Source organism: Triturus cristatus, chromosome 5_1, assembly GCF_964204655.1.
Source record: "Triturus cristatus chromosome 5_1, aTriCri1.1, whole genome shotgun sequence".
NCBI lineage: Eukaryota > Metazoa > Chordata > Amphibia > Caudata > Salamandridae > Triturus > Triturus cristatus.
The window spans coordinates 864,814,994-864,839,115 of NC_140587.1; the positions used below are offsets into that span (position 1 = coordinate 864,814,994).

The window sequence follows — 24,122 nt, forward strand, 5'->3', positions numbered from 1 at the left end:
CCTCAGGTAGTGTGTAACAAGGAAACTGAACTGAAGTGAGCCAAGTCACTCCCACTTCCTATGTGTGCTGCAGTCTGTGGCAAGCATACATAGACGATGATGGCTCCGAGGGTACATCATGTGCAGGAAGGTGCCCCTTCCTGCCCAAAGACAATCCTGCATGCAGTGCAGGCACCCAAGTACTTTCTTGTAAGTGTGTCCGTGTTTGTGCTAGGCAGAACATTGTGTGCCAGTGTAGGAGGAAAGGTCAGGAATGTGCTGTATGGCATAAATACTCTGTACTACTGCCCTTTCTCTGAGATGCAGTGCACTGCAGACAGGTGACTTGCAGCACTTCACAGTGCTACTTTTCCAAAAATCTGGGCCCTGATGTCATCTGCACATAGTGGCAACAATGCACTGCAACGTGGAGAAAATGATGTGCCACATTGACATGCACTTACTAATCTGTCAATGGCAGTAGCAACAGAACGTCAGTAAGTAGCAATGTGTCATTTCACTCTGTGGGAGTGGATAGAACCACATCAAATGCACAGGGTAAAGAATCCTGAATGAAATCAAGTGGCGTGACAGACAAGGCAATTGTGAGTACAAAGGCAACACAAGATATAAATCTATGGTGTGCAAAAGTTCCACAAGATCAGTGGTGTGAGAACAAGTACTGTGGAAATGAGCTAGTGTGTCACACTTGGCTGTACACTTGTATGCTGACCAAAGTCACAGGAGCAACATAGGTAGAAGTATGTGAAAAGGCCATTTGTGGCATGCTATGTCAGTGTAGGCCCCAGAGATGTATAAATGTAATTCCTGGATAACATTGTGACACCAACAGTACAAAACACACATATGTCTCAGCAATACTGACAGTCCACGTACACACATACAAGTAGGTCCACGGCCGCATTGACTGTTGTAACTAATGTGATGGCTCACTTATTCTAAGGATTAAGTGGGCCAAACGTAAAGCACATATATCCAGCAATGTAAAATTCACTAAGTCAAACACAATGCTGCCAAACAAGTCATATATCAGTCACCACCTTAGATTAAATTCCAACCTGGGCAAGGCACTACAGTGTACTCAGAATACCAATCTCAAGGTACATTTGCCACAGCAATGGGGGTGGGGGGAATCAAGGCATAGAACTATACAATGCCCTATAGTAGAGTCATAAACATACATGAGAGAAACCATTGTAAAGTGTCTAAATGTGGAATACGCAGCTCTTTCTAACAACATCAGTGTGTCACACATAAAGATGGCTCACATTGCAATACATATGTGTGTATCAAAGTGCACCATGAACACATCTCTGGCAAAAAGCCATAGTTGAATAGCATAACAATGTATGTGACATGTTTGAACTGCACCTTATTGATGCATCAAAATCACATGGCAAAGTTAGTGAACTATGAAACGGCTGTTTCAATGTCACATAGCCCATCAACAAAATCTGTGGGTTAACATGTACATATATATGTGTGAGCGTTATACATGTTGGTAATGTCACAACCTACCTAGGGTGGATCAACTAGCCACATTTCTGATCGATAATCTGTCACTTCTCATATGTGCTGAGTGCACATAACATAGAGTGATGAGGATCATTCCAAACTACACATCACTGCAAGTTACTGTATACACATGAACTTCTGGTTGTAGAAGTCTACAATGTATCAGGCCATGCTCATCATTTGCTATTACACAGAGATCTGGAACAGGCATGTCTAAACCTATAGCCTAATGCATAAGTAACACATATTCCGAAATGCCATAAATATGTGCATGAGTCATTCAGTACACATGGCACACATGGACAGGAATGTAGCTGTAACAGAGAGCAAAAACATTGACAGTTGCAATTTCTGTTTAACTGTCAGCTTACCAAGGATACGGTCTCCTCATGCCAATAGCGCATCACAGCACTGAGCCGGAATGACAGTACAACCAAGCACTGGTCATGACCCGCAACATTGTGGAGAGAACCTCTGGTTTGCTGAACGCCCGGTTCATATGCCTGGACATGTCAGGGGAGAGATTACTATACTCGCCCCCTATAGTCTGCGGGATCATCCTAGTATGTACCATTTTCCAGAACATCTCTGTACGGAAAAATGTCCAGTGGGACGTTGACCATGAGGATGAGGATCGTGGAGTGATCAGAAATACAGTGGCAGGGATTCAGCGATGCACCCACATTGTGCATAATGTTATCACTTAAAGTACATGTACTATGATGGACATAATATCCAATCATAATGGGAAGGTCCAACATGGAAATTAATGTTTTTATCCATCATTTGTGTTGGCACTTATGTCACAGTCCCAGTAAATGTCAGCTTATCCACATCTCATCAAATAGAAGAAGGCCTCAAATGTAACCATCATGTCATCAGAACTGTTCAGCAACATGGGGTCATGTGAGCCACCTATCAATTGCAAAGGATGTAGCCTTATGGCTTGAGTGGTCGACTTTGAAGCTGGGGAACCGGGTTCGAGTCTGGGCAACGAAGCTTAAAATCCTGTGATTCTGGGCAAATCCCTTAATCTCCCCATGCCTAACAAAAATGAATGTGTCCTTCTCTAACGAAACTGGTGCTCATGTAAAGCGAGCTGATACCAGATGTTTTGGGTCTAGTTTGCGCTATAAAAATCTAAAAAAATAAAAAATATATATATCTACAAAAATGCACTGTGAAACTGTGCACTGCATTAAAGGTAAAGGCCAAGCATGACACATTTGCTAATCAAAATTGATCATTACACACCCCTTGCTCTTGACCAATGCAGAGCTGCACAGCTAGCAGTCTTGATGTGTTGTGCAGCAGTAAAGCGTACAACAGATGGAATTAGCAACAAAAATCCCCAATCACCATACCTGAGGATAATCTCACATTGTAGTGTGTATCGACAATGTGGCAACATGCAGAATGAAAGTATTTTGCTGTACGTAATATTGGAGCAGATTCCATCTGACATAACGAATGACATGTTTTATTGACTAAGGCCTTCTGCCAAGTAAAATGTGTACAACCTGACACTTGTCAATAACACATACATGCATGTCTTGGCGACCAGACAACAAAGCACATGTGAACTATTTCCTGCCTACATTGTCAGATCTACCACCTCATGCTACAGTAGGTAAAGGACAAATGTGACATGCATTGCTCTGCAATGCAATGACAAACAAAGGCTTGTAAAAAGACAATTTGAGCAGATGACATTGTCACGATAACTGAGCAAGAAATACGTAGATGTGTGAGCATGTGCTAGTGGTTCGCATGCTTCACAGGGCCCAATTTGTGCAGTTCTGCACTGGTGTGATTAGTTGACCTATTTCACTGTGTGGCACTCAAGGTACCAATGCTTATTGTCACATCATGACGTTCAAAATGTCAAAAGGGATTTGCAACATAATGCCATGGCAGGGAAGGTCCATGATGCTTGGCCTTGTCCAACAAGAGCATTTGATAGGTACTGTTGTACAATTACCTTGAGATGGTATGCAGTGCTTTTTAGGTCTGCAAGTCTACCAGGGTGTTGTTAGTCCTATCTGAAACAGACATCCAACATGCAGGTTCAAGGTAGTGCATTTATTTACAGGTATGTTCATAGGCTAATTCAAAGTGGCAGTCCTTGCAGCAAGAACCCCAACATTTGTTTGAGAGACAAAGGATGTCCAGACAGAGTCCATGGGGGATACATGTCATGTGACATGTCGAGGAGCGGAGTATTCAGTGAGGAGGAGGTCCAAATTGCCATTAGGGAAGGTAGGCCTCATCAACAGTCTGCAAATAGATCAGATTAACAGGTCGACATACAAAAAAGGGGACAGTACCAATTGATGAGGGTGATGGCATGATAAATTGACACAGGTCCAATGGGAAACTAGCCAAGAGGCACAGACAAATGCTGCTGGATAGATCACTGCCAGAAATTGGTGAAGTCCAAATCTTACTCCTCCGATATGTGTTGTGTCTACCCTGAGGGTGGTGGTGTTTGTGAAGGAGTCATCTGAGGCATGCACATATCAAGGGCTGAAGATGTGGCTCCACTGTACCCGGCAGCATAAGTCTGTGCCAGCAAGGAGGGCAGCACAGATCTGACAAGGGCCTAATGGCTTTTCAGCAAGGCAAAAGCATTGTGGTGGAAAGCACCCATAGTAACAATGTAAGAGTCCTGCTTCTGCTCCATAGATTGGAGGATGGTGTTGATGACCCCCAGCTGGGTGTCAACCTCTCTGGTGTCACATTGGCAGGGCTGTTGTTGTTGCGTGTGCCTCATGACATCAGCAATGTCAGCCAGGGACTCGGCCATTTTATTGTGCAAAGGGAAGGTGCCTGTGATTGCTTCAGAAGAGTTCTTATTGGGACTAAGGCACCTACGGACTGCCTCTAGCTCAATCCTGAGCTCAATCCCCGCTTGCATTTCATTACCCAGCTGCTGCTGGACTCTTACTGCTCACTGTTTTGAAAACAACTTGGGGTCCTTGGAGTCCAAACTTGGACTTTGGCTAGTAGATGGGGCATGTTCTGTGGTAGGCGGTTCCTCTGGAGACTCAGTGATGCTGTCACCCCTTGCCGTGAATGGAGAAGGTGTTCCACTGGAGTCCAGGAGTTGCTCAATGGTGTCATCATCCATGGGGGGCAGGATGTTATCACCAACAGATTGGTCATCCAAGACAGGCTGCTGGTCAGGAGGTGTTGTTTCTCTCTCTGCAATGGAATTGGAATACGTTAACGTTGATCTATGCTAGATGTTGAAATAAGTTACTTTGGCTGACATACAGATGTTTTTCTCATTCACTTTCAGTTCAACATTGTGGCCAAGATTCATTGTAGTTGCCTTTCAGATGGCATTATCTCTTCATTGTTCACAGGACCACTGTGTGACAAGGGTGATATTTTGTGTCATACCACACATTGCAAGACAGTAAAACAGCTTGCTAGGCTATTCTGCTGGGGAGGATCAGTTGAAGTAAGGTCCACTTATGCTTTGGTGATTGCCTTTCTTTTTCATGATGGCTATATTGAATGGAGTTTCACTTGTTGACACCACTACTGTGCACATTGCACCAAGTCACCAGGTGCCTGCGTTGCCTGTGGCCACTATACAGCCCACAACCCCTGAGTAAATGATGTGGCTTTGGTCATGCATTATTGTTGATCCTGTACTCTGCCTTTCAGGCAGTACACCACCCTAGTCTACATTGTTGTACTGTCTTGTATGCACATTGTGCATTCATGTGGCCAAAGTGCTCATATTTGAAATGCATCCACGCAACACTACACAGCTAGCAAATTTGTTACATTGCAGGTATGTCTGAGGTCATATACTTACCATGGTTTTCCTAAATGTGTAAACTCATGTCATTTCATTATGCATTCAGTTGTCTCCATAGTTCTGTACTGTAGGCACTGTATACCAACTCTGAGGGGATAGGCTCAGTCAAACTAGGAAAGTTGCTACCACAGACCCTCACCCCATTTTGTCATTGCCAGATTTGTTTGTTGAGTATCATACATCGCTCAACTCAGCCCCACTTACTTGTACTTGTACATGATTTCATTTCCACTCCTCTAGAGGACCCAGGGACTCAACCTTCTGTCACAAACTAATGGCACATAGATGATCATTTGACTCACATGTATCACCAACACCCCCAATGTGAGTCACCATTTGCAATTGAGCGACATGGATGCCTGTATCTGAGTGCTATGGCTGAAGCTGTGGCCCACATGTTGGTAGTTATGATATTCTTTGACATGTACCTACACAGGTTGGTCACCTAAGTAGGCCCATACACCTCAACCTCCAAACATCACTAAGACCTGCCCATGTTTATGGACACAGATCTCATCCAGTCACTTCATAAATCCCTGCTTGATATCCTCCTGCTTTGACATGTATGGCATAGTCAGGCATTTCCCTTTCCAAATCCCTTCTGATAGGTGCTAGATCTTCCCCAAAGTCCACATCACTTGTGGATTTAGGAAACCAATACCCTCTTCTATGGCATCCCTCAGAAGTTTGACACTATCAGACACAGTAGTGCATGAGTATGATTTAGGCTACATTTCCATACACAAATCACTTCTCACCTCCTTGCTATGCAATGTCTCCCCATTCAGAAACATGCCAGTTCATTATGCCCAGCCGCAATTACATTGCATTACACTCTCAGGTGCCCACCAGCCTCACACACCTTCTATTCTTCTAACAAACACTCATGGTCCTTTAGCGTGCATCAATTGCACTCACCCTCACCACATTTTCAATTTGTGCATGACAGGAGGTAGGGTGGTCTATACCTTGGCAGCTGACACCTGTTTGCTCTCATCCTGCACATCAGTACAGATGCGTTTTTTGTACTTTCATGCTCTTTGCATTTTCCTATGTATTGATACTTCACATATTCCACACCCGGAAGCCCTCTCAAATAAGGAGTTAATCCTCTGGCAACCCCATTTCATTGCTTTGCAGGCCAGATTTAGCCCAAACACAGACACACTAGCCTCATGGTGCAAGAGGGCATGCATTGTCAAAGTCGGGGTGGGCAGGGTTCCAGTGTCCAAGCTTGATGGAGTGTTCCATTCCTGATTTTTTGCTTTGTATTGGGGGACTTGTAGTCCTGGTCACTAATGTTATACACTACATTACAAGTCCCAGGATACAAAGGAAAACCTGAACTGGTGCTGCATATCACACATGGACTGGACAAACCTGATGGAGCTGGACTGTGCTATGCAACATGTGACTGCACATTTTGACTTACATTTCTATAATGTATGAATGGACACTCAGCGCAGTGCAGTGCAGGAATGTTGCTTGCTGCACTGCAGAGTATGACATTTTTGGTCATATTGTCCCTCGTTGCCTCTTACCCTGTAGATCTTGTTGGTCCTTATAGCCAGCAATGTCCTGTCCGAGAACTCCTGCCACTAACTCTGCCAGGATGACTGATGCCACGTGCTCATTCAAGGGCATAAGATCCTCCTGGTCCTCAGGTCTGCCCCCTCTTGTCCGCATGGCTGTCTTCAGGATCTTGGTCTGTTTCTCCTTGATCCTACGCTTATAATTGAGCCAGCACTTCTTACACTCTAGCACTGTCCCTTTAGCTTGCCTGATACTGTTTATCTTCACAATGAACTGCCAAATGGCCTTTTTATTGCCTAATGGCAATTTGGAGGTGACAAAGAGTTGTTATTCATACCCTGTCACTTCGGTTATCCGAATATGATTCTCCTCCTCACTATAATTACTCTTCCTGTTCCCCTGGGGGTCAGTTTGGACATTCTGGCTGGTACTGGGGTTGTTTAGGTTATTGCCCTGGCTGCTGCTGCATGCTCCATCTCTCCCTTTTGAGGTATGGGGAAATGTTTACTCTTCCGATGCTTCACTCTTTAAGTGATTTTTGACCCATGACGCTAGAGTGATTTGCATTGCTTTACATGCCGCAAACTAACCAAGCCTCTCTTTTGCTGCACATGTGTCAGTGTTCTCTGTGGCAGCTGTCCCACTTAAAGGAAACAGCCATTACAACGCAGCTATTACCACACATAGCCTTTACCACATGGTTGTTACAACATGTGTACCTTTACCACTCATAGCCTTTACCCTGCATGATTATACAACGCATATGCCTTTACCACACATGACTTTACAAGAAATACATTGTAAAGGTTTGCATGGTAAGGGCATATATGGGGTACTGGTGGTAAGGGCATATGCGTGGTAATGGTGGTGGTGGTTAAGGCATATGTGTGACAATTAGCGTCTTTAGAGGAGCGAAGAGACCCTTACGTTTCCTCTTTACGTAAAAACGACCTGTGCCACTCGTAAGTCTTAAAGAGCTGCCTCATCATAAGGTAAGGGGAATTGCACATGAGGGCGTAGGGTAGGTGGGGGTTCATGGCCAGGTCCAGCTTCAGGGCTTTGGGCTGGGGGTGTTTTTTTTAAGGGCTGGGGGTTGGAGGAGGGGGGTTGCACCAGGGGCCTGGTTTAAGGCTTTGGGCTAGGGCCAGCATTTTTTATAAGGGCAGGGAGCCATGGGGTTGCACTAGGGGTCCAGTTTTAGGGCTCAGGCCTGGGCCCTGTTTTTCTTTTTTGAAGAGCTGGGTGCCGAGGGTGGGGGGTGTTGCACCAAGGGTCCAGTTCTATGGCTCAGGGCTGCTGTCGGGTATTTTTTAAATGGGCTAGGGGGGTTGTGCCAGGGTCCAGTTTTAGGGCTCAAGGCTGGGACCGGTATTTTGTTTAAGAGCTGGGGCCAGAGGGGGTTGCACCGGAGGAAAGTTTTAGGGCTCAGGCCTGGGATCAGGGAAAACATGTACCAGACATATGACTTTACCATTTGTGCTTTAACAACGCAAATCTTTTTGTAAAGACATGTGTGGTAAAGGCATATGCGTGGTAAAGACTTGCATGGTAAAGACTTGTGTGGTAGTGTTGTTTTCATTGTAATGACCATTTTGTAAAGCCATGCATGGTAATGGTTTGCTTGGTTCCGTCATGCATCCCCCACGGAAGCGTAATTTTTTGGGAAGCACCATGAAACCTTACACTATGGTGCATCGTATCATTAATACGCCGCATCCAAATTGTTTAAAAATGTCGTACTGGGGGTGTGGCCAAGATGGCGCAGAGACAAGTCGAACCTTGACAACTCTCCTGCCCGCCGCCGCTCTAAACAGCGCTTCCCGGGTACAGCCCGGGGCATACGCAGCACCGGGGGGGCCGCTAACACCAGCGGAGAGGGCTGGTGTCAGAGTGACCCCGAATGATCACACTAAGAGACAGCTAGCGAGGTCTGTTGGCGGCGGCAGCGGGGAAGTACGCTGCAGCAGCCGCAGCACGCGTCCAAGGCTGAAGCTGGGCTGCGACGGTGCCGAGGCTCCCACTCCAAGACTGGGGGAGGTGGACCATGGGTATGTGTGCATGTCGCAGCGCACACCCCTTTCACATAGGGCCTGCACTGGACACAGCAACACCTGGCCGAGGGTGAGGCCTTGTGTGGCCGTACTTTACAGGCACAGCCAGACAAGCTGTTCGGGCTGAGTCGGAGGGGCGAGGTGGCGCCTAGGTGGTCCCATCCGGAGTTTGACCTCCCTGCTGCGACTTCTTCTCTGCGGGGGGACCGGCCCGTGTCAAGCGTCCCACACCGGCGGCATACTAAGGATGGAGCGACGGCCCCCAGGCGGTAATGGAGAGGAGGCTGGTAGTGACATGGTAGGCTGGAGGCAAGCACTGCGACCACGGCCTTGGAGTTGCAAGGGAGGTAGGCCATGGCCCGCGCTGTCCTGCGTCTCCCCATCACCACGCACAGATCAGAAGGCACCCCAGTTCCTGTCAAGACACACACCCCCCCACAGTGTGAAGGGCCGGTGGAGAGCATTTTTCAGCCACGACATCCCTGACGCACATGGAAGTGAGGTGCTCGGGTTCCAGAGCGGAGCTGTGGGGAGACTTGTGGTTGCTCTATGCCTCCTGAGCATGTTCCTCCACTCTACTTTACGATGGGTGGATCGGCCCATGGTGGGCACGCACCACTGGGAGCAGCAAAGGGGGTGCAGCCAACTTGGTGAGAAGCACACCGGAAAGCCCGACGTCTTCCACTGTTATTACATGCCGGGGACCCAAAGACATGGGGGAAGCAGCGAGCCATGGCCTGAGGGGCGCTGCCAGGAAGGCCCATTCACACGCTGCTGCCAACTTCGGGGCTACTACAGTAGGGTTGCATGAGGGGCAAATGGCCGCCCAAACTGGGAGCAGTTCCCCGGCGCAACTTGATTAACCGGGCGAGTTCTGGGACAACAGCCGGACATCACGAGAAGATGCACGACAAACCTGAAGACCCCGGGCGACTGGCAAAGCTGATCCATTTACGATGGCAGCTGGGCACCCCAAAAAAGACCGCTCGATTAAAGACCTCCTGTCTCGCACCAGGGGGCCAAGTGAGAGGATGCAGCCACACTGTCAGGTGGGACAGGGTCCCAATCAGATCACACCATGGAAGCAACAAGAGCAACATTCGTTTAATGAATGAGAAATCATCATTCGCAACACACTGGAAAGAAGCAAGGCACAATATAGCGCAACTACGTTTCACTATTCTAGAAGCGCAAAAACCTTCAGGAGAGCATGATCCTGTTAAATCACTGGCACGTTCTGAATTTTTCTGGACTAAAAAATTGCAATCTCTCCAACCGATGGGATTGAACGACAGGATTGAATACAGTTGTTTTTTGTAAACAGCACTTACATGTGATATATCTGAATAATATCTCTTTACATGTTTGGTTAAATCTCTAATGTTTAATTACATTCATGTGAATTAAGGCTGTCTAACCATGTTTTCTAGATAATTTTATCGTATAGGTTTCATTTAAGTATGTTTTTTATGTCTAGTAATTGTCACGTTGATCCGCTTTCTATTTCCACTGATCTTGGTTTCTTAAGGGGTTACGTTGTTTACGTCACGTACACGTCCCTGGCTGAGCAGCCATGCACAATTCCCATACTCGGTGAGTCTGCCACGCACAGTTTTAAATCTCAAGCGTATCTCTGCTTATCTCGGCACAAAATGATTTTTTTATGCACTTGGTGAGGGGGTAGCTTATAACTAAATCTCACAGTAATGAGTCTGCTGGAACTTGCGCAAAGATTACTTTATCCTTTAGACACTCCGAAAAGTTTCTCTTTCATTTTGCAGCAACCGTTTTTTCTACCACGTTATCTTTATTGGTCACGCTTTGTCTCACCGAACTATCACGTTCACGTTCTTCCATTTATTTTCACACATTCTTAGAAAGCATGTGAACTTTTGGGCATGTTGTAACGAGAGGTTTATTCTCTAATACATATAGGTTGATGAATTCAGTCATGAGGACATATTAGCTGAATTGCTTCTTTTGTTGTTTTTTTTAGCATGGATCAATGACCCCTGACGAAGGGTCTGGATTTGACCCGAAATGCATTGGGTTTTGATGAACTTATGTCAGCTATAGATGATGTTGATTTCTTCAGAATATTTTGATTCCAATTGAACTCCATTTGCATGGATAGAATGCAATAAAAAACTTTTGAAACACAGAACACTTGCATGAGCTTTGAAAACTGAATTTACACATCGGTTTAAATTGAGTAGCAACTCGTTTGCTGTGTTTACAGTGCTCACACCAGCAAGAGGGAGTTTCTCTTGATGCACTTTCGTTTATATTTTCCTATGTGACGATTTGGACGTTCGTCGTGGTGTTTAGAGCACACTATTAACTTATTTTTTGAAAAAACGTTTAAATTTGAGTGCACTTTGGCCTTTAGTCAACACACCATGGAAGAACCAGTGACACAGTCGTTTATGGAGGCATTATTTACCTCCCTTCAAGATGAACTCCACTCTCTAAAAAGTGAATACGCCCAGGAGATCAAGGAGACCCGGAGAGATGAAGAGACAGAGTCCCTTCAACAGGAGGTTATCCGACTCCGGGAACAGCACATCGACATGCGGGCACATCTAGAAGACTTAGAAAATCGCTCCCAGAGAAACAATGTGGGCATTAGGGGATGGCGTCCGGGGCAGAGTGGGATGACATTGTTTGCTTTGTCCGAGATCTTTTCCACCACATTTTGGGGGGCCCTCTGCAATCTCCGACTCAACTGGACAGGGCACACCAGGTGGGCCTCCCCAGGCAGAGCATTTCTAGCCCTCCTTACTAGTCTGCGTGCATGACTTTCAAGTTAAAGAGGATATTCTGAAGATGGCACACAGTTCGCACCCTATTGTCTTCCAAAACCACTCCCCCACCCTTTTTCAGGACCTCGCGGCTCTCACCCTGCAGAAACGCCGTTCGTTCTGCCTGACGACAGCACAACTCCGCAGCCTGGGCATTTCCTACTCCTGGGGCCATACCTTTCACTTAATTTTCAGCTTGGAGGGAAAGCTACTTCAACTACGCTCACTCGCAGAGACATGCAGCATTCTGGGAATAGATCCCCCGGAGGAGCAGCCCTTGGGGGACACACCACCCTCCTCTCAAAGAGCAAAGAGAAACAGCTGGCAGAGAGTGGGACGGCGCTGTGCCTTAGCAAAGCCAGACCCTGAGGAGATCGCCAAGGGCCGGCAGGCAGCTTTGGAAGCAGTCCATTCCACATTGGCCAAAACTGTTGCCCCTTGAACCTGGACCCAACTTCTGCATAATGTATAGCTAAGGGAGAGTCGAGCCTCTGACCACATTACATCACCCCTTTAGACTTACTATGTGGTTTCAATATTCCCCAGGACTAGAAGTAAGAATGTATTTCTATTTTTTCCTATTGTTGTTGTTTGTTAATTCAGAAAGGGAATTTGTTGGGGCCTACATTCACCCACACAGGGGCAGCGCTATTTTTATACACTGTGCTGATAACATGCACAGCATAATTTCCTGGGTTCTCAGGAGGGGAGGTAGAGGGTCGGGGTTGAACAGATCAGACACCGGTTCGTTGCCCACATGACAGGAAGCACTCTTCACATTTTAACACTCAATGTGCTTGAGCTCAATAACCCGATCAAAAGGTGGGCGATACTTAATCACCTTGAGTCCTCTCAGGCAGATATATGCCTACTACAAGAAACCCACTTCCTCTATGTGGACTGTCACAGACTGAAATCTAGGGCCTTCCTGCAGCAATTCTTTTCATCTGCCCCTTCTAAATCAGCGGGAGTGGCAATCCTGGTGGCCAAGTCCTTCTGAGGGGTGATTGAGCAGAAGATAGAAGAAACCAGGGGGCACCTGTTAATATACAGGTTCTTCATTGCAGGGAGGTCACTTGCAATAGGTACAATTTATGCTCCCAATGAGAAACAAGAAGGGTTCCTAAATGGGGCACTGGAGAGAGCACTGGGTTCTGGGGACCAACTAGTACTACTGGGAGGGGACCTTAATCTAGTATTGGAAAACTCGATGGACAGATCGGCACAGAGGTATAGCCAGTCAGGAGCGTTGTCCACAGAGGGTCGGGCGCCACTGGGGCAGCTGGAGGTGGTGGATTTATGGAGGGCTAAACATCCACAGTCCATAGCATTTTCATACTATTCCAATGCCCATAAAACATATGCCAGACTGGACTATTTTTTGGGTACGCAGGAAATTCTTCCACTCACACAAGACATTGAAATACATACAGCTGCGCTGTCCGACCACAGGGCGGTCACACTCTCACTTTCTCTCCCCCCGACTGCTCTCCCCCCCAGGTCCTGGTAGTTACGAGAGTTGATGCTACTACGCAAGGAGGTTAAAAACCAAATTCTGCACTCACTTGAAGACTATCTTACCCATAACGAAACCCCCGAAACATCACATGCAACACTATGGGGAGCACTCAAGGCTGTCATTAGAGGGGAATTCATTGCTATCCCCTCAGCAGATAATAATTTGCGTTGGGCAAAGAGAGATGACCTCACTGGGCAAACCAGGGAAGTTGAACGCATACTCCGGGGCACGGGAGCCCCACGGGTCTGGTGCCAACTATCCAACATGCGCGCACAACTAGCAGCATTAGACACAGACAGGGCAGAATACTCGCATTCAGCCTACGGCACTCATATTGTATCGGGGGAGACAAGTTCAGCTGGTGCCTAGCTAATACCCTCCAGGCTAAAAGATAAGAACATGGAATCTCCGAGATTTATTCCCCTGCAGGGTACCTGGTCACTGAAGGCCCAGACATAGTGAATGCCTTCAAGGACTTTTACAAGCACCTACATGATTCCCAACGCCTGGACGCAGAGGCCGGATGCCAATATCTGAAGGGGGCCAAGACCTCGACTTTTACCGCATATCAGGCAGAGACCCTTGATGAGGACATTCGCATCAAGGAGGTCATTTCGGTGATAGTGCACCTTAAACGTGCTAAATCGCCTGGCCCAGATGGGATCTCAGAAGCCTTTTACAAATCCTTTTGCTCCACTCTAGCCCCTGTCCTCACAAAACTCTATAATTCCTTTTCAGATCCCGGGTCGCTCCCGTCTGACATGCTTAAAGCCTCTATAATAGTTCTCCCTAAGCCCAGGAAGGACATACAACGTTGCAGCTCTAGCCGGCCTATTTCCCTCTTTAATATTGACCTTAAATTATATACGAGTATTATAGCCCACAGAATCAACACTTGTCACCCCTTCCTAGTGGACCCGGACCAAGCAGGCTTTGTTCCTCATAGGCAGGCCAGCGATAATACTAAGAGAGTGCTGCATATCATTGACAAAGTGAAAAGGTTCCAGAGGGAATATATGCTCTTAGCAGTTGACGCCGAGAAGGCATTCGACCGGGTCCACTGGCCGTACCTCAACCAGGTACTGGCTCACTTTGGGTTCGGGGACAGATGCAAAACCCGAATCCTAAATTGCTACCAAGCCCCTATTGCGTCAGTCTGGATTAATGGCTTTACCTCAACCCCCTTCTCCATACACAGAGGCACCCGTCAGGGATGCCCGCTCTCGCCCTTATTATTTGCTCTGTATATGGAGCGCATGGCCCAGAGGATCCGAGATCATCAGGACATCGTCGGCGTCCAATTCGGGGAAGATAGGTATTCCATCAGTCTCTTTGCCGACAACGTCCTGACATCCCTGGCGAACCTGATTATTTCTCTACCGGTCTTTCTGGTGGAGCTGAAGGCTTTTGGGGCAGTCTCTGGGTTCCAAATCAGCATCAATAAATCTCAAGCACTTAACCACTCGGTGCCTAAGGGTACAGTGGACCTCCTTGCATCCCAGTTCCTGGTGCTGTGGACCTCAGAGACTATTCCGTATCTGGGGATCAACCTAGCCAGCACGATTCAAGCAACATTAGACAGCAACTACGAGGCACTTCTTCGACAAATAAGAAGTGACCTGGGGAAGTGGAAACACCTTCGAATCTCTTGGCTGGGTCGGATAGCGGCTTAAAACTAAGATGACGGCCCTTCCCAAGATATTATATCTCTTACAGACCATGCCACTCTCTCCCCCACGGGGTACGATCGCTAAACTCCTATGAGAACTTGCGCAGTTCATTTGGCAGGGACGGAAGCCGCTCATGAAGCGCTCCCTGAGCTATCTCCCCCCCCCGAAGCCGGTGGGCTGGGAATCCCGGATTTACAACTCTATTTTAAGGCGGCGCAACTGCGATATCTGGTGGAATGGAGTCGCTCAGAATCTGAGAAGCACTGGCTTTTCCAGGATAGAGCGGTGGCAGGCATGGCCCTCTAGAAGATTCCATTTCACCCCAAAGCACACAGTCCAAGAAGCCAGTACCTGTCCGCAATAACCCGAATAAACATAACGGCTTGGGATAGTGTTAGCATTAGAATGGGTCTGACTACTTATCCATCTCCGCTGACTCCCCTTTTCGAGAACCCAGACTTCACCCCGGGATTTACAGTGGTGTATTTTACAATCTGGAGAGCATCAGAATGCTGCTCCATGGGCCATTTCTTTAATTCAGAGGGCCTACTCTCATTCCCCCAACTACGAGAAGACTGTGGGCTCCCGGATTCGGAACGATTTCACTATCTTCAATCGAGACATTGGATCATGCACCCCTCCAATTGCACCAAGGCGCAGCATCGTTTGACTCAGTATGAAAGGTGGCTCCTGGCCAAATCGTCTGATAAAGGCATGATTTCAGATTTATACGCAATCTAGTCCAGAGAAACAACATCAGACCTCTAATTCCGCACCTCAAGCCAGTTTCAATTAGTAGTATTCCTGCGCAACCAACCCCAATGCCAGCCGTTGTTTGACGCTTCTGACAATTCCTCGGTACGATCTTCACATGCAGGACTTATCATACCTGCAATCTCTTCGGTCTGTTCCAGCATATTACACTGGACCATAACACACACTGTTTCTCGGGACGCTTGAGTAATGTTACTGCTTTCTTAACAATCAATCAATCAATCAATCAATCAATCAATCAGTCAATCAATCAATCAATCAGGTTAACAGGTTCCTATAACCAAGCTTTTGAATTTGGAATCATATTGGGGAGTTCTCACAACATTTTTCGTCTATGGAATCCATACATCTGCTATAACTACCTAACCTACATTCTTTTTGTCTATATATGCACGCCTATTGAATCTGGAATCACAACGAGGAGTACCTACAGTTTATGTCATACCAGAACTTATTCACTGGCCATCTGAGCTAGTACAATCCAGAGTTTATTTTTGTTGCCCTGATGAAGTTCCCAGTGTGGGAATGAAACGCGTTGGGTGATTGTTCCGTTTTGCTGAATCTTAAAATTTGAAATAAAGAACTTATTTTTATACTATTACCTGACTATTGGACTTCATGACCTGGCGCACCCCCATTTCATAAAATACACAATCTTGCTTCAAACCCAGGTTCACACATTCCACGCTGGGTGGGCACGATGGGAGGAGGAACTGGGGCGATCCCTGAGCGCAAAAGATTGGGAGGGCATCGCCTACAGGGCCCGCCACACAGCACATAGTATGGCCCTTACAGAGACACTCACTAAGATCACATCACACTGGTATTACACACCAGTCAGGATCAATAAAATCAAACCTTCGCATAGCTACAGCTGCTGGTGGGGCTGTGGAAACAAGGGGTCCCTAACACATATACTGTGGGATTGCCCGCCGTTTCAGCAATATTGGACACATGTCATTGATGATTGAGACATACATCTGGACACACAGCTCCCACGATTTCCAACCTACGTGCTGCTGGGCCTCCCAAACCCATTAACATACCCTCTAAAATCCACCTGTGGCCGACAGATTGGAATGGCGCTGGGAGCGACAGCCCAGGCAATCCTGGCCCACTGGGGCACAGCGACTATAACCACACATACAAACTGGCAACACAGGATCTGGCACATTTTGGTAATGGAGAAGATCTCCATGACACTGGCAGGGAAGGGAGACGAATTTCAGGAGTTATGGGACCCTTACGTGTCGCTGTTGTCACAGGAATTCCATGAGTTGGCGTGCCCCAAGTATCTCAGGCTTTAAGGCCTTTTGAAGGTCCCTGGGCTGGAGAGACACATGGAGAAATGATCGCATTTTTATACACACATTGCTGCAGATATCGCATATGGGTGAGTGGGGCTGGGGCGGAGTTGGGGGGAGTCTCTTGTGGGGGGGTTTTTCCTTTGGTTTTTTTTCTTTTCTCTTTTTGGTGTTGTTTATGTACCAATCGCAGCAAGGCATTAAGTCTGTTTTGCTTCTAGATGGCTGTATGCCCCCAAAGACCAAAATATGCTGCTGTATTCACTTGGTATTTTTGAAAATGCTAATAGAAGATTTAAACCGTAAAAATGTCATACTGCAGCACAACTTCTTCTGACCCATGGTTGCTTTACCGCAGCAATGCGTCAGTTTTCATAAAGGAGAGCCTAGATCTTGTTCCTGTATACTATGATTTTCACTTTTACACTGGCCCATTGCTCAAATGTGCCTCTCTACCACTTTCCCAGCGAGTAGGGATCAGGATTATTTTTAAACATCACTTTATATTGATCAAACTAGATCTTAGTCCTGATCTAAGCCTGAATTGTCATTGGCCCAATACAATGTCTTCTCTTTTCACACCGAACACTTTCTTCTGGTATACAAAATAGCATGGGGAAAGACCACTTCCAGAGGCAATTTTCTGGTTGTCAATAAAGATAAATCCAATTAACAGTTCTCAGAGTTTTCAACATATGTGCATATAGACCACGGTCAGCAGGTGTCCATCATCTACCTCACTTCATGATCCAAACATATCTTTCTGAAAGCATACTAATCATAACAACCTCATTCACATCTCAAAACCACACCACCAACTCTACATCATCAAACTCCAGCCTGACTTGCATGCTATGCAATGTTGGATCAACAAACATGCAGCATCATGGCATAGATAATATCATTGATGCGCACAATATGCATGCACTTTGCAGCAGCACAGAACTTTAGCTAAATACACACTCACAAGCGCTGATGAGGTCTCAACCCAGAGGCTGCTCCATCCTATGTGAAGGTAGACACTGACTAAAGTAATTCAATTAAAATCCTTACTGTGCATTAAAAGACCTTCTGCAATTAAATTCCCCGCTTCATTTCTCCTCACTCCCAACTTTCAGCAAGATTGCATTCACAACATCCTCAACCTTCCATGATAGCACTGTGACAAATTACAACAAAATTGTTTTCAACACCATTGGAGCAGTCACTCCTCTCAAACTTTAACAGCACTCACATAATGAGGAAAGTCATTAAACCATTAGAACTTTACACAACACTGAAAAGGTCTGGAGCTGTTCACAGTCACACATGCTCTTCTACAAGCTCAAAACCATCAGGAAATAATATAAACCATCATACTTTGAACAAAAATAACTTTATTCAGAGGCAGTTCTCTACATTTCCTAATCCTGTGAGCAACCTCTTTTGCTTTATCCATGCTAATACTAGCTCTTTGGCCAATTACTCTTTAGCTTCTTTATCTATTAACTTTAATAAATGTCACAGTTGAAATACAAACTCAGATAAAAATAATCACCAAACTGCTCTAATCCCAAACAATCTATCCCAGCAACCTGGACCACCTTTAACAGTTATGTCCCTACCACCACAGATTACCTATCCAACTGATGCAGTGGATGAAACACACAAACTGCTATCACAACACTGTCCGAACTAATATTAATAAGTCAAAAGTTTAGCTCTACAAAAATGACTTGTGTCTCATCAAGGGTATCTTTCTCAATTCACTAAAACCAGACCAGATCACTCAATCATGAAAAAAAAACTTGGACACAAATCTCATAGATCATTTTAGACCAGATTTCATCTTAACCTGGCTAAAAAAAAATGCAGACTGTGTTTCTAATCAACTAATGAAATGTATTATTGATAACCATGTGCTTGATTACTATCAATCAGGTTCTGGGTTCAGCATGAATACAGCCTCCCTAACAATCCTTGACAGTATATGTTCAATTTTGATTTCAAGTGGCCCATGCTTTCTATTGTCACTTGAATGCTCAGTGATGTTCAGTACAGTCCTCCACCACAAGCTACTTACAATGACGGAGTAAATAATGTGCTTTGACAATTACGTACAAAGTTTGTTCCATTTCATGTCACACTGTGTATAGTATGGGAACATTGGAAATATTATCTCAAAGAACTCACCAATGATGTTCATTGTCTCTCAAGTCTTCAGTTATGTACTGCAATGTTCAAATTTTGCCTCAAACCTGTTTCTACTGGTGGATACTGCTGTACGTGTTCACTAGTATGTGGATAGCACACAAATGTTTAAATACATCCATTATCAAAGATATTCACACCGCCAAAGCCCATCTCATGCTACTCCAATTTTGTATGTCAAACAACTTTCTCATGTTAAACTCTCAAAAAAGAGGGTTCATCCTCATCACAAGCCAGTTCAAAAACAAATTGGATCTTTCTCTCTTGCCTGAGCTCAAACTATCCCATTCTCTCCCCCAGAGTAAAATTCCTGAACTTTACCTTTCACCTTTCACAACATGTTATCCTTATCCCAGAACATCAACAGGATAGCCCGTTTCACCAATTATTTCTTCCCTTCTCTCCTGGTCAACAGAAAACTGATGCCAACAAATTATTCAGCTCTCAACTTAAAAGCCGTAATGCTTCATGGCATGTGTTCCTCTGTCCTTGCTCACTCTGATCTTAGCTGTTTGTCATGTCTCAGCTCATCTTGTCTAGGCTAAGGGACCAACATCTCTAGTTTTAAGAGTGTTGCATCGGCTTCCTACTGAGGAATTACTTGCACCATCTGTTGTTTATTGTTAAACCCTGGATCCCCGGTTGGCTGAGCTAGGTACCTTAGGCCAAATAGGGACCCTCGTTTCCATGTCAGGGAAAGGAAGGACACCTTCTCAGATAGCCCCCGCTCACCCCCTTGGCGTTTGGCACGAGCAGCCAGGCTTATCTTCAAGGCAAATGTGTAAAGTATTTGCAACCACGCTCACAGCAACCCAATGATGACACCACAAATGGACTCCACACAAGTTTCATAAAAATGAGTATAAATTTATATGAAAAGATATACGATAAGACCACACAATATAAATCCAACATATGCGTATTTGTAATATTCCTCCTGGCCGGTTATTAGTCCAGCCAGCCCTTGTAAGTTCTGGCAATATTAATGAGCACTTCTAAACGCTCCACTGCAGTCCTACTGCAATGCTATGCAGTTCATAATGCTAGAATCAGGCACTTTGCAATGTAAAAATAATGCAATGCGTAACGCAACAATCAGGTACTTCGTTATGCAGAAATAGTGCAATGTGTAATACACTAATCAGGTATTTCGTTATGCAGGAATAATGCAATGCGTAATACACTAATCAGGTAGTTCGTTATCCAGAAACAATTCAATGCAAAATATGACAATCAGGTAGTTCGTTATGCAGAAATAATGCAATGCGTAATACGACAACCAGGTAGTTTGTTATGCAGAAATAATGCAATGTGTAATACAACAATCAGGTAGTTCGTTGTGCAGAAACCATGCAATGCGGAATACACTCCAGCACCGATCACGGTGCCAAAGGCGGTCTCTCCGCCACTCGTGCTGACTCGTAGTCAGCCTCTGTCAACAGTTGCCCCCACACGGGTATGGTGTAAACAAAAAGTACAGATCCGCACTGCTGCCCCGGTACTGCCACTCCTTTAGCAAGTACGGGCTGCGATACGAGCCGAAGCAGAGGCTCACGCTGCAGGAATGGGAGAGGCCGAGAGCGTCTCCCTCCAAGCCCGCACCCCGCCCCAGGCATCGACACACGTTACCTGGTGAGTGGGACCTCGCTCTCCTCTCCTCTTCCAGCCACTTGGGCCTCCGATGCAATCTTTGTCAATTCCGCTTTGTTCGAGGTCCCACTCTGGCAATGGGGGGCTCGGGCCAGCGGCTCAGCTCCTCCGGGGCTGCCGGTCCGGGCCGCTGATGCTACGAAGATCTCAAGCTGCAACAGGGCACACGCACACAGCGTCGCTGAGACTCACTTGAGCTTCGGTTGCACGATCGCCGGGCACTCCTCACGAAGGTCTCAGGCTGCACGAAGCACACGCACACAGAGTTGCTGAGACTCACTTGAACTCCGGGTGTACAATAACAAGGCAATCCTCACAAAGGTCTCAGGCTGCACAAAGAACAGGCACACAGCGTCGCTGAGACTCACTTAGACTCCAGGTGTGCACGTTAACAAGGCAATCCTCACGAAATTCTCAGGCTGCACAAAGCACATGCACACAGCATCGCTGAGACTCGCTTGGACTCCAGGTGCCCGCGATCACAGGGTACTTCTTACGAGGGTCTCAGGCTGCAAAAAGCACATGGACAAAGCGTCGCTGAGACTCTCCTGGAAACTTTTGTGTTCCTAAGTTTCCGCAACAGGGATCCAGCTCACCTCGGGCCCTTTGGGGGTAAGTTACTTCCGGACACATCACACAGCAAAGTCCTTTCAAGTAGGGGGTACACAGCACACAGCAAAGTCCCTTTAGCCTCTCCTTAGTTAAAAAAGCAAACTGCAGGCCAGTCCCAGAACACACAGCAAGGGTCAGTCCTTTCCTTCAGTCTCTTTGGTTGTTTCTTCCTTGGCAAAGGTTCCTCTTGACCACGAAATAGCTTCAGTCTTGTTCAAACTTGATCAATCCATTTCTCCAAAGTTCAAGGGATTCAGCTCTCATAGTTATTCCCTAAATGTCTTTGAAGTCTTTGTGTTCAGGGCGGCACTGACCCCTGTTCAAACCGGTTCTGGTTGCCTCCCTACCAGTGACATCTTCTTCCTTTGATTAGTGGGGGTCTGGATTCTCAATCACTCAGCAGGAGATGGGACCATTGTTTTATGGCAGCAACCCAGGCCTCTTCACCTCTAGGGGCTACTCCTCCCCCAACACTCCAGATGCAGGTCAGCCTGTTGCTGTCTCACCTCCTTCCCTGGGTCAAGACATTCCCCAGATCCTATCACTTTCATATCCAGACAGTCAATCCACAACCAGGCAGAGAAACACAGAAATGTTAGAGCACAAACACCCAGCCATTTCTAAAAGAGTGTCTTCTAAACACACAATGCAAAAACCACCTTCATAAAAAAATGTGTTATTACATTGTGAGTTCAGGCACACGAAACTTCACCTCTCCATCTTAAGCCTTTGGGAAGATAGGCTGGAAAGCATATTACACAGCCTCCCCATTCTATCCTATGGGCAAGATGGCCTATCCACAGTGAAAAACGAAATGGAGATTATTTCACTGTCAGGACATAGTACACACCTTAGTACATGTCATACCTTTTACATGCACTGCACCCTGCCCAGGGGGTACCTTGGACCTACCATAGGGGAATCTGATGTGCATAGAAGGGGAAGGGGAAGGTCTGGCAAGTGGGTGCACTTGTCAGAACAACATGGCAGTTTAACAAACTGCGAGCAGGCACTGCAATGGCAGGCCTGAGTTCCCTCTTTAAGGCTACTTGTGTGGGTGGCACAATTAGTGCTGCAGGCCCACTAGTAGCAGTTGCATTACCAGCCCTGGCACAGATAGTGCACTTTACTAGAGACTTTACTAGTAAGGCAAACATACCAAACATGGACAACCAATTACCATTACACATTATACAGGGAGCACTTGCACTTTCACACTGATCAGCAGTTTCAAAGTTTCCAAAACATCTAAGTTGGCAACACTATGTCAGAAAAAAGGTCTAGGGGGAAAGCAAAAGGTTTAGGGAACTTTAGCCAAAAAGGGCCAAGTCCAACATTTATCATAAAAGGTCCTTCATCTATGAAGCCTACCTTATATGAAGAAATCATGTCAATTTCCAGTGGACAATGAGTCCTCAGAAGCAGAGACACTCTACATTTGGAAACTCCAAAACAGAAACATTGCCTGTATTTTGATTGTAGAGGCATGTCAAATATTTCAATATGACTAAAAAGTCAACAGGGTTACTTTATGCTTGTTAAATAAAAATAAAGCCTAAATGATGAGTTAGAAATCTAATACTTTTTACACAGTTCACATCAGAGAAAACAAATTCACTATTTGGTTGTAATTGCAAATAAATCAGCAGTATGTTTTTAGCAAAGTTTAAAACACTATAGAAATGTATGGAACAATTACTGAACAAAAAGTCTGTAGAATAATCAACCATTCATTGACAAATGTCTGCACAACTGCCTGGTGCTAACCTTAGGCTTCCTTAGCCCAAACACAAGCTCACCTAAAGAGCAGGAGCCTGCTGCACTTAATCAAAGTTGCAAACATCCTTTGTGCTTTTCCTAATCCAATCATAATACAGTAGCAAGATGCCGCACCCACCACCAAGATTTACATTTCAGATGGTATCCCTCTAGAATTTACAGCCCTTTGTACCTTCATTTTGGAGTGAGACTCACATCATAACCTTTCCTAAAAAAATGATCCAACCAACCCTGGGTCATATCAACCCATATCGTTAATCAATTGTAACTCAAAAATATACTGAAAAACTACTGGCCCGATGACTCATCAGTATCATTGCTAACATAGTGACAACATGGCAGCATGGGTTCATAGTTGGCAACAGCACTACTGACCATATCAATCGGGTTATTGTACTCATTGAAATAGCGGAATCTGAAAACACACTATTGGCAGTGATCCTGCTTTATGCCATAAAGACCTTTGATCGGATTAACTGGATCTATTTGTGGAAAATTATGGAGATCATAGGCTTCAGGGAACATTTTACCAACTCCATCAAATCTTTCAGCAGATAACCAGTTGCTAATCTTCAAGTAATGGGCAACTCCTCATAGAATATTATAGTAATTTGTCAAAGCAGGGATGTCTCAGCTCTCCACTATTATTTGCCATCTATCTAGATCCTTTCTTAAGGAAATTATATGGAAATCAGAATATTGCTGCAATATATTGTAATGGTCATCTTACAAAAGTACTGGCTTATACAAATAATAATGCAGTAGTAACTTCCTTTCCTAAAAGAGCAATAGAAGCCAAATAGTAGAAGGCAAAAAAATTGGAGATATACCAAAGTATTTGAGAAGTAAAACTAAAATTACAATTTTAACTGATTGTCATACATCCTTTTAT

General features: G+C 45.6%; 1 protein-coding gene and 1 long non-coding RNA gene across 2 annotated transcripts in view; one reads left to right on the plus strand and one right to left on the minus strand.

Moving 5' to 3' along the window:
- Window positions 1–24,122, plus strand: part of DOK6 (docking protein 6) — a 1,435,463-nt gene that overhangs the window by 906,040 nt on the left and 505,301 nt on the right. The gene's annotated exons all lie outside the window — the stretch shown is intronic.
- The window catches only part of LOC146831557 (uncharacterized), a 39,673-nt gene continuing 19,133 nt past the window's right edge, over window positions 3,583–24,122 (minus strand). Inside the window, exon 2 of the long non-coding RNA XR_014961311.1 lies at window positions 3,583–4,719. This is a non-coding gene — a long non-coding RNA (uncharacterized LOC146831557). The remainder of the gene's footprint in view (window positions 4,720–24,122) is intronic.